The 11,691-nt window shown below is 46.6% G+C and overlaps 1 pseudogene across 1 annotated transcript; it reads left to right on the top strand.

Annotated features, from left to right (window-relative positions):
- Positions 1-10,922: 10,922 nt before the first annotated feature.
- On the top strand, positions 10,923-11,348 carry LOC306656979 (large ribosomal subunit protein eL32-like; annotated as a pseudogene). Its single transcript has one exon. The product of its transcript is annotated as a large ribosomal subunit protein eL32-like (transcript).
- The last annotated feature ends 343 nt before the right edge of the window (positions 11,349-11,691 follow it).

Here is an 11,691-nt window from a genome sequence, read left to right on the forward strand (position 1 = left end):
TGTTGTTTTTTTTACCCTGGTTTAGTTGTCCAGGGCAAAAAGCTTTTGAATCCTTGTTTAGAGTAACACAGAGAAAGAGAGAGGGCTTAGGGAGAGACTCTGTCCCCTCCCAAAGTGGCTTTATTTTTATATTTTATTTTATTTTTTATTCCTCCTGAAGGATATGGAAATGACAACCCCCAAAACAGTGGCCTAGGAAGAGGGAGGGAGGAAGCAGGTGAAACATTGATAACATTGATCCTTTCCCAACACATCCTTTCCCAGTGGACAAGACCATCCCCAGGGAAGGAAGCAAACATCACCCATGACAAGACAATCTCTGGAAAAGGGCACGCATTGATCCTTTCCCAATATATCCTTTCTCAGTACAATGAACCCTCCATTCTTGTCCTGTAAAAACCCTGCCCAGTAAAAACAAATTTCTAATGCTCACAAGCTGTTTCCTGAATGCCGAAACTGATATGTTCTGTTAAAGTCTTCAATGGTTAAGTCGTCTCTCAGTGTGGAACCCATGTAAACCCAGACCTCCCCTGTAATTGGCGCCATTTTCTACCGAGAAAGTGAGCTCTCCAATGCCTGACTCTGCTGCTGAATACAGGGCATAGCTGATCCATGAAGTCTGCTCCCGTCCCAGTTATTTGTACTTTCATTATGGTACTGAAACCATTTTGGTTATTTTTGCTTACACCTCCTGCCTCAGCTCCAGAGAGGAGGAAATTCTGCAGGCTGAGACTGCAGACTTGCCAAGGGAGTGAAGTCAAGACAGAGCCCCATGGGACACGGCAGCCCCGGGGCTTCACAGTTGAAAGGCCACTGGACCAGGACATGGAAGGAAGTGAGAGGGCTCAGGGCTCCTGAGGCTCAGCAGAGCGCCCTGCAAACCAGCTTCCTGGGATTCCTGCTCTTGTCAGAGGTGCCTGTCTCACAGGTGAGAATGCAGAGTCATCTCAAATAGCTGGGAGAGCTGAAAGCCCAGCAAGTTATTCCTCCTCAAACAACCCCCTCCTGACGCATTTGTCTGGCTGCTTATTTCTGTAATTAATTGATGCTGTTCAGTTGAGGTCTGTTGCATTCTTGTTTCAAAATAAATTTTATCTGGAACTCCGTGTATTAAACCCATAAAAAAGTCAGGTTGGGAATGGGAGAGGGGTGCTGAGCCCACATTTGGTGTCCCCAAGGCCCTTTTCAGGATCCCTAGCAGTTTGGAAATTGTAGCTTGGAAGTCACAGACTTGAGGATCTTATGGCGCCTGCCACATCATTTTTTTTTTTTTTTTTTTAATAATGTGCTATTTGTGATTATTTGTGCCACTGTTTTTCCCCTTTACTCCAAATAAATAATCTTCCTGAGATAGCACCTCATCACACCCTCCATGCCTAAGGCCTCTGGGGTAGCCTCCTTCTCAAAGTTAAAGTCAAAACTTCATTCTGGGCCCTGTCCCAGCTCCCCAGACACTAACACCACTCTCCTTCCTGACAGTCCCCTCCCCCTGCTCTGCGTTTGCATTTCCTCCCTCTGGAATGCCATCTCCCACTCCCTCAGGACACTTTCCCCCCAGTGCAAGAGACTTTTTCTCATCGGCACCATTAGCATAGGCTCTCTGCCCCAAGTCCTTTGGCCTTTAAAATTCACTGTGGATCAAAAGTCACAGAAACGAGAGGGTCCTGAGGGGAGTCCTGAGGGATCGTCTGGTTTAAGCTCTTATTGGATAGATAAGGGAAGGGTACTGAAGTGACTTACGTAAGGTCACACAGTTAATTACAGAGAGACAAATTCAAGCTGAGTCCATTTCTCCAGACTGGTGAAAGTTCTGTTTGCTTCTTGAAATTGAAGACCATGTCTTGGCTTGTCTTTGAGTTCCATATACGTTGTAGGTGTTCGGTTCATACTCACGGAGCCCTTGATGGGCTGGATGCCTTCCCGTTCCTTTTGATTTGAGGTTGATCAAATCCACAGCTGAGAATGCAGGCTGACAGGCATCTGCTGAGAAGAAAGTATGGGTTACTGAAAATGCCCTGCCAGATTCTGCCTCTCAAGGGTACACGTTAAGAAGGGCAAAAAGAAGGGCGAAGAAATGTCCCTCCACCCCGAGTCGTGTTTAAGCTCTTCAGCGCATAGAAGATTCAGGCAAGTCTGGCTTTGATGTTTTTAACTGTGTGTCTCCGGGCAAGTCACTTGGTTTCTCTGAATGGTAATTGACCGATCTATAACATCAGGACAATAGGATTTAGGAAAATGTTTATAAAGCACTTGGTCACCTAGGCACCCAATAAATTGTTGTGACTTTGATTTATTATTTTAAAAATATTTATTTATTTTGCAGAGCTGGGATTGAACCCGCAGCCTCACACATACTAAGCAAGGGCTCTACCACTGTTACATCCCCAGAACCAGGACTAGGGAAAGTCTGGGATACTTTTATGGGGCAGAATTGCTGCTGTTTTTAAAAAAAATTACATCACTCTTATTTTTTCCATTTTAGTGTGAAAAATTGAAAACACATAGTAAAGTAGAAAGAATTTTTATAGCGAGTAGCTGTGTGCTAATCATCAAGATTCTACCATTAACATTTCACTGAAATGGCTTTTCAATTATTCATCTTTCTATCCCTCTGTCTACCTTATTTTATTTTAGTGATGCATTTCAAAGTAAATTGCTGATATTGGTACTCTTTCCCCTAAATATTTTAGCTTGTGTATAGTTAGCTAGAGTTCAGTATTTGTTTAGGGTTTTCAATGGATGTACTATTTATTTATTTATTTATTTATTTATTGGTACTGGGGATTGAACCCAGGGGCACTTTACCTCTGAGCTACATCCCCAGCCACCCTGCCCCTTCCCATTTTTTTTTAAACGTTTTGAGACAGGGTCTCACTAAATTGCTTAGGGCCTTGCTAATTTGCTGAGGCTGTCCTCAAACTTTCAATCCTCCTGCCTTACTCCAGAGCTGCTGGGATTATAGTCATGTACCCCCACACTTGGCTGGACATAAAATTTAGATACAATGAAATACATGAATCATAAGGGTACATTTGCTAAGTTTTGACAGATGCAAATACCTATGTGATCCAAACTCCATCAGGATATACAGAACATTTCCATCCCCACTGAAAATATGCCAGTACCCTTTCCCAGTCACTCCCTCTTTCCACCCTAGGGTTGCTGCCAAATTATCATTCAGAGTGTTTTCCTCCATAGATTACCTATTATGGAACATCATATAAATGGAAGCATATGCGAGACAGTTCTCCAGGGAGCTTTGAACCAACCTGGTTCTCCCCTTTCTCACCTGTGGTTCACAAAAATAACTGTAGAATTCACTGTGAATGAACATCTTGACGTAAGAAAGAACTGGCTAGACCAACCCAGGCTCTGTTCCACCATTCCTCCCAAATAGGGTGTCTTTTAACATTCCCCGGGGTATAAAAGCGAGGGTGGGTTGCTTTCCAGGATCCTTCAGCTGTACTGGGACATGCACAGTGGAGACTCCTCTCCTGAGCCTTGTGGGCGGCCCTCAGCAGGTGCTAGGCTTCTGTTGTCCCTTGCTGCTTATCTGTATAATAAGCCTACTTTATGTACCTTCTGTCTCACTAGACTGCTAAGCTGGTAACCAGTGCACATGGAAACCCTGCTTCACATCATGGAGTGTGCATTGTTTTATATAAGGCTCCTTTCACTGTGCATAATGATTTTGAAACTCATCCATGTTGTACAATCAGTGGATACATCTTTATATCACCAAATAGTATTCCATTGCATAACTATACAACCACTGGTATATCCCTTATTCGGGTTTTTTGTTTGTTTGTTTGTTTGTTTGTTTATGGTTTTTTTTTTTTTTTTTTTTTTTTTTTTGGTACCAGGGATTGAACCCAGGGGTGCTCAACCACTGACCCCTTTTTTGTATTTTATTTTAAGTCAGGGTCTCTCTGAGTTGCTTAGGGCCTAGCTAAGTTGCTGAGGCTGACTTTGAACTCTGACTTTGAACTCTGACTTTGAACCTCCTGCCTCAGCCTCCTGAGTCACTGGGATTACCGGCATGCACCAAGGTGCCTGACATCTGCTGTCAGTTTTTAATAAATGCTAGTTACATCCCTCCTTCCCTGTGGTAGATCATCATCACCATGCCACAGTGCTCAGCCAGAGGGGAATTGACATCTCTGAGATAGAAAAAAATAAACTTAGAGAAGATGCTTCTCCCAGTGGATCTCAAGCCAGTTCTCTCCTGGTTTAAATCAACACATAGATAGAACATCATCGCAGATAGAAGATTAGCCTTTAATTTCCTCCTGGGAGATCCCGCGCCCTGTCTTATTCTCATTCAGTGCACTTTCCCCAGCTTCCTCCACCATGAAATGACTTGGAGCCAATTAAGAACCCTGTGCCTCCTCATCAGTGATATTTATGACTATGGAAATATTTATGATGCATAGAGAGGGCTCGGGTCAGGGAGGAGACAGAGCTTTTGCTGTCCTTATAAATGGGATCTGTCTCCTGCTTGTTTTTGCCAGGGTTGTAAAAAGGAAGAGAGGAGGTCATAGAGTTTAGGGTTGCTTTTCCCCCACTTTCTTTCAGCTAACCTTTGCATTCACGCTGGGGATTCACTGGTAATAAAACCTTTTTTGTCACTGACCTCCAAGCCTGGGATGAAGGCAGCATTTTGCTTTTCTGGACACTGTGGTAGTATCACCTCCAGTTCTTGAGTCTGCCCTCAAACACCCTGTCCAAGCTAGGGCTGTAAAATACAAGGAGAAGGCATTTTTTAATCCAATGATGGAAATTTCTGCATTCTGCAAGAGACTCAAAAGCTGTTGGAAGCCACTTAAATGCCTCTGCTTAAAGAAGGAACAGCCAGAGAGTCATTTTGTTTTTGGTAAAGCTGCCGGGAAGCTATCACCTCATTCATTTTTCCTTACTTTCTCTACATTCCATCATCCATCCCCTAGGAATCTCCTTTCTCCTTCCTGAGTCTGTGGCTTCCACCTGCATTTGGGGTCCCACCCTTGACTCAGACCCAATTCATGTCCATTTTCAAGTACTCCATTGCAAAGGGCTCTTCCAGGGCTGGGTGCAGCTTGTCTGGCATGCATGAGGCCCTGGTTCAGCCCCCAGCACTGAAGAAAAAAACAAAACAAAACAAAAAAGACTTCTTTTACCCCTTCCCACAACACTCTTCCTCCTATGATATTGAGATGTGTTTATAAAAATACGCATCAGCTGCAAATTTCTCTAAGTAGCCACACTCAGGGATGCCTCCCATGTGACTTGAAAATGGCACCTCTGCCTTGGTTTCCTCACTCCATCGCTCCTGCAGCCTTGCCCCTCCTCACTGCTGTGCTGCGAAGGTACCAAAGGCCACCCTGGACCTCTCAGCTGGCAGATGGAGCAGCCTCTCCTTCGTCCAGCCTCCTTCTGCCCTGAGGACCAGTCCCCTCACTCTGGACCCCTGTGACTCAACAATATCCTTGTCACCTCCCACACCTTATTGGTCTGCCTTTTTCTTTATTGGACTTTATTTTTCCTTACGCATCCTAAAGGTGGTCCCATTCCTGAAAGCAGGGCCATGGCATCCCTTCTCTGGGCACAGCTTCCGCTCTCCCTGTGTGCACTTGTGTCCCAGCCTGCTCTGGTGCCCAGGTGCTTCTTCCACCTTGCTCTAGGGAGAAATTGCTTTCTACTACCCCCAACCAGAGCATCTCACGCCCCAACAGCCTTCTCTCCCAAGTAAAGCATGCTTTCTGCCCTCCAGGAGCTTGTAATTTAGTCAGAGAGACACATGCAGATTTTGAAATGTTCTATAATAAACCCCCAGAGTTAATTAATATTAAAGGTGTTGATACGAGTCATTCTGTGTGACAGAATGTATATTAATAATACACAGTCACCAGAGGAGAGAGGAGCCATGGGCTCCATTGCCCAGGAAGGGCTTACACAGTGGGACCTGCAGGACAGGGTAGTAAGACCTTTCCCGGAACATTCTTTCAACCTACCTTCAACCACAGGGTAACAATGTTCCTTAACCTGAGCTAGAATTGCTCCCCCAGGGGGATTTTGGAGGCTTTCTTTGTGGCTGATTGTTTCAGTGACTGGGGGCTGCTAGTAGCCTCTGGTGCTGGAAATCAGAAAAGGAAAATGTCCTGCAATGAAGGAGCTGGTCCCATGTCCCAGTGGGCAGCACCTGGTTTGAAAATCATGACATGTAGAAACCATGACCCCAAGAACTCCACCTTGGTTGTAAAAAACAAACAAACAAACAAAACAACAACAAAACAAAGTAAAAAAACCTTTAGTAAAATCCATATATTGTGAATGGAATTATCCTCATACAGGGGTAAGTGATGTCCAGTAGACAGTAGACAAACACTTGCTTGGTCACCAGCCCACTGAAAGATAGAAAGAAGGGTAAGTTGACCTGTGATGAGCTTATTTATGGGTTTTTTGTGTGTGTGTGCTGGAAATTGAACTAGGGGCCTTCTGTATGCTAGGTAAGTGTTCTACTACTGAGCCACATCCCCAGCCTTATTCACAATTTTGTGAGCAGAAAAATCTAGAAAGTTGTTTTTAAATTTTTTTTAGTACAAATTAAGGTTTAATGTTAAACCAAAATATAAAAGTTCTAATTTTAATTTCTTGTGAAGTCAGTGTCTGTAAACTTTCCCGTGCTTAGGACCAACAGGGACATTACTGGGCAGTGGCTAGAGAGAGTCAGTGCTGGGGAGAGTCCTCTTAGGGAGGCTTGACGGGAAGGGGTGAAGTTAGGGAGTCTGAAGCCCTATCAGTGGTGCTATCTTGTCTGGGGAGGAGGGAAGACTGGAGGGATGACCAAAGGCCAGTCAGTGGTTTGTTGGGCAACAGATACTTATCCAGTAATTATGGCCTCCCAGGCACTAGACCAGGCCCAGGGGTACAGGAGCAAACAAGACGAGTCCTTGCCCTCTGCGTGTTTATGTTCTAGAGTCAAGTTTAGGAACAGACAGAAAACGCCGCCTAGACCCATTTGTACCAGCACCTCAGACAGACATACAGATGATTACAGGGCAGCAGAGAGCTTTGAGAAAAGTGAATCTGAGGACAATAAGGTGGCAGGTTTATCTAGCCCTCTCAGGGGAGGCAGAGATCGTGGTCATTGGTCACTTGACAACTGTCTGGCTCTCCAGGTCTTACTAGGACTGGAGGAAAGGAAGCTCGAGGCTACCCGCCTCCCCTGCCCCACCCCTGCCCTGTACACCCAGGCCTGCCCCAGGGCGTAGACACTGGGGCATCTGGCTGGACAGGAATGGGATGAGCATCGGGAAAAGCCCCAGGGTCAGAGCCAGGGAATCTGAGCCAAATTCAAGTCTAGGGGGCCAGAAACAGGGCTTGGCCAGGGGGATGGGAGCTTAGAGATGCTTCTGGTCACCAGGTAAAAGGGCTGAAGTTTGTTTTTTTTTCCTTGTTGTCTGTGGGCTTGTGGGGGTGTGGCCAAAGGACGAGACAGAACTTCACAAAGGGCAGCCTGGTGTCAGAGGGTGTGTGTGTGTGACTCGGCATCCCAACAGGACCAGATGTTGCACTCACTGGAATAACCTAAGGAGGGCGAACTTACAAAGGTGTGAGAGAGGAATGGGAAGCCCTGAGGGGTGACTCTGCAGCTGGTCAGTGGAGCTGCAGGCCCTTAGGCAGGAGGGAAGTGGGTTCTGAAACCAGGCAGGAGAAAAGTTGTATATTAAAACTTGTGTTGAGAGAGACCGAAGGGCACGGCCGGCCTGGGGTCTTGTCATGGGAGACCATGGGGACCCTGTGACCCTATTCCCCTGTTCTCCTGTCTCCTGTGGTTCCACACTGTCCAAACCAGTGAGAAGTCAGAGAACAGCCGAGCTGGGAGGGGAAGAATGGACAGAAGACATGCACCACAGGGTGACCAGGCAGTCCTATGATGGGAAAGAAACACCCCATTATAAATCAAGAACCCAGTAGGTGCAGTGGTGCACACCTGTAATCCCTGTGGCTTGGGAGGCTGAGGCAGGAGGATCTCAAGTTCAAAGCCAGCCTCTGCAATTTAGCAAGGCCCTAAGCAACTCAGTGAGACCCTGTCCCTAAATAAAATATAAAAAGGGGCTGGGGATGAGGTTTAGTGGGTAAGTATCCCTGAGTTCAATTCCTGTATCCAAAATCAACCACCCAACCAAGAACCCAGTCTTTGGAGATTGGTGTGCCTGCACCTGGTGCGACTCTTTCCTCTGTCCTGCCTGACTGCCTCCGGCACACCGTGTTCCCCTCTGGGTCCGTCCACTTCTTCTCATGCCGCCACCTTCTCTTGTGTGCGTTTCTCTGGCAGCTGCCTGACTGGCCTTCCTGCCTTGCTCCTCCCTCCAGTCTCTGTCAGCCAGGCCACCAATCTTTCCAACATGATTTGATCATGGCATTTCCTTCTGTAAATCGACCTCACTTTCACTTCCCACATGAAGTCCCAATTTTTTAAGAAAATATTTTTAGTTGTAGATGGACACGCCTTGATTTTATTTATTTATTTTTATGTGGTGCTGAGGATGGAACCCGGTGCCTCACACGTGATAGGCAAGTGCTCCACCGGTAAGCCACCACCCCAGCCCCAAGTCCCAATATTTTATCATGCCTTCGGAGGCCTTTACAGCCTGATTTTATGCTAGTTCTATTTCAATTCATCTTTTTCATTCTCAATCTTGCTTCAAAAATTCCTTTTCCCTAGATCTGGCCCATGTAATCCAGACACATAGAACTACTCTCTGCTCTCTCTCTGACCCCAGGGCCTTTGCACATTTTTTTTTCTCTTCCTGAAAATCAGGAAGGCAACTCTAACCTGATGCTTTCTCATTCCTCATTCCTTTGTTGCTAATTGCCTGAGGGTTCAGTGCTGCTCCTCTATGCTTGCATAACACCTTGAGCCTGCCCAAATTGAAAAACAATTCATGGATATTTACTGAGCATCTGTGTTGTTCCAAGCCCTCCCTAACTCAGGCTGAGCTTGGTGCTTGACATGTTCTTACTTTCATTCCTCATCTAACGAACTCTTTACTCATTCTTTGAGTCTCAGCCAAAGTCTTATTTCCCACAGGAGGGTCCCCCCCCCCCCCCCCCCCCGACTAATTCTCTCTCCCAGGCTCCTGTCTGATTTGGTTTATGGATTTCTGTCTCCCTTCTCCTCACGGGAGGGGCCAGGTCTGTTTGGGCCCCTGTTGAGTGTCCATCCTAGTTCAGCGTGTGGCCTGTGCGGGGCACTGACCACCTATGTGGCGAGGGGAGGTGGGGACAGGTGCTGCCATCAGACACATCAGGGAATAAAGGACTCGTGTTCCCAGGGTGGACTCAGGTCTTATGGGGCCTGCAGCTTAGATGACTTGGAAGACTGTCTCTAAGAACAACACAAAGTTACAAGCACAAAATCGGGTATGAAAGCAAACCTTTGTTTAGTGTGTAACAATACCATGAATATCATAAAATATAGAACAATCATGTACTTTTTGTTAATTAACTGCCCGGCACATACTTATCAGACTCCCCCTCTTCACTTGTTGGTTCCATAATATTTTATCACCTCCTTATATGCAACAATTTCCTGTGTAGAGAAAGGAAAGATAATGAAGACTTTTCTCCAGCATAATAAAAATTATATTTAGAAGTCAGGCTCATGGTGCACACCTGTGATCCCGGCTATGCAGGAGGCTGAGGCAGGAGGATCACAAGTTTGAGGCCAGCCCCCCATAACTTAGGAAGAACTTTTCTCAAAAAAAAAAAAAAATCCTATTTATTGTTGATGGTTGGGATGCATAAAACATGTGACTTCACAACCAGACACACTGTTATTTGTAGGAATGCTACAGTTTCGACCTTACAAGCACAGAAATTCGGATAAATCCTATTTGACGCCCAGGAGGCGTCCTTTTTTCTCCAGTGAATCTCATTGCCTCTCTTCAGAGCTGGGACTCATGGAATAGTCCAGCAGTTACTGGAAGCAATGGAGGAGGCGGGGTAGGCTGTCCCAGCTCCTGGTGGCTGGGCCAATAAGCCACCACCAACACCGCCCGCCAACACTCAGCTGCCCTTGTTAGCAGCAAGGAGCCCCAGCTGCCCTCTGGAGGTGGTTCCAATTGGCTCTGATCAGGGAGAGCCAGGTGGGGGCTTTATTAACAGTGACAGCAACTCCATCATTAGAAGAGCAGGTAGAGGGTCACATGGAAACACCATTTCCGAGCACAGAGTAATTACAGTCTTGAACTGCTTGGCTTTCCCAGTTATGCTATGGGGCTGGTTTCTGCCACATTGTCGAGGACTTGGCCTTAGGGATCCCACTCATATTCTTGGAGGCCTTGGGTCCAGGAAGCAGAAGTCGTCTGGATTCCCAAGAGGATGATGGCTATAGGGGTTTCCAGTGCTGACTGTTCAGAACCTAAAATTCTAGGGTGAGAAGGGTGAGCTGCATTTCTAGAACAGAGGGAGACTCAGGCTGGCCAGGGTCTAAACATACTGGAGAACAAGAACCAGTGCCCTTCACACCTGCTGCCACCACTTGGCAGGTGCGGCTCGTCCAAGGCACTCTGGTGCCAGTGCCACCGAGCTCCAGGCAGTGAGCAGGCCTCCCTGGTGCCCGACAGCCCCGGGCTCATGGCTCCGTCACAGGGCTCTGCGCCAAGCCTTTTATTTATTTACTTATCCACCTGTCTTCCAAGAGGGGCTGCCAGCAACTCGAGCACAGTGACCGAGTCATGTTCGTGTTTATATTCTTGGTTTATTTCCTGGCACAGAGCCTGGCACTTGGTCAATAAGAATTGACCAGGCAGAGGAAGGGACAGGAAGACCTGGGTAAGAATAAGATGAACACACTGGGCCTAGAGTTTTGCAGTAGAGATAACATACGAAAGTTTGGGCTCTCTCTTCCTTGGCGCTGCCTACGGAGGTGGCTGCCATCTGTATTCGGCCTCATGACTGCCCTCAGACCTCTCGTGAAGCCCAAAATCGTCAAAAAGAGGACCAAGAAGTTCATCCAGCACCAGTCAGACGGATAAGTCAAAATTAAGCACAACTGGCGGAAACCCAGAGGTATTGACAACAGGGCCCAGAGAAGATTCAAGGGCCAGATCCTGATGCCCAACATCGGTTATGTGAGCAGCAAGAAGACAAAGCACATGCTGCCCAGTGTCTTCCGGAAGTTCCTGGTCCACAATGTCAAGGAGCTGGAAGTGCTGCTCATGTGCAACAAATCACTGAACTGCGATTGCTCACAAGAATCACAGTCCTCCAAGAATTACAAAGCCATCGTGGAAAGAGCAGCCCAACTGGCCATCAGAGTCACCAATCTCAATGCCAGGCTGCGCAGGGAAGAAAACGAATAGATAGTTCATGGGCAGGTTTTTTGTGTGCTTAAATAAAACATAAAAACCATAAAAAAAAAAAAAGAAAGAAAGAAAGAAAGTTTGGCTTTTGGATTCAAAGGGGTTCAAATTCCAGCTCCACTGCTATGTTAATGAGGATTTAGTGAGGCCGTAAATGACAGACATCCCCAAACAATACTGGGTTAAACAAGGTAGAAGCTTACTTCAAGTCCAGAGGTGATCCCCTCAAGACTGCTGAGTGGACCAGGCTCCTGCTCCCGTGTGGCTCTGCTTGTGGCCTTAGTCACATCACCCTCCAGCTCCACTGTCCTGTCTGCATTCCACTGGAAGGAGGAAAGAAGAG

The sequence above is a fragment of the Sciurus vulgaris genome (assembly GCF_902686455.1).
Source record: "Sciurus vulgaris genome assembly, chromosome: 1".
Lineage (NCBI taxonomy): Eukaryota > Metazoa > Chordata > Mammalia > Rodentia > Sciuridae > Sciurus > Sciurus vulgaris.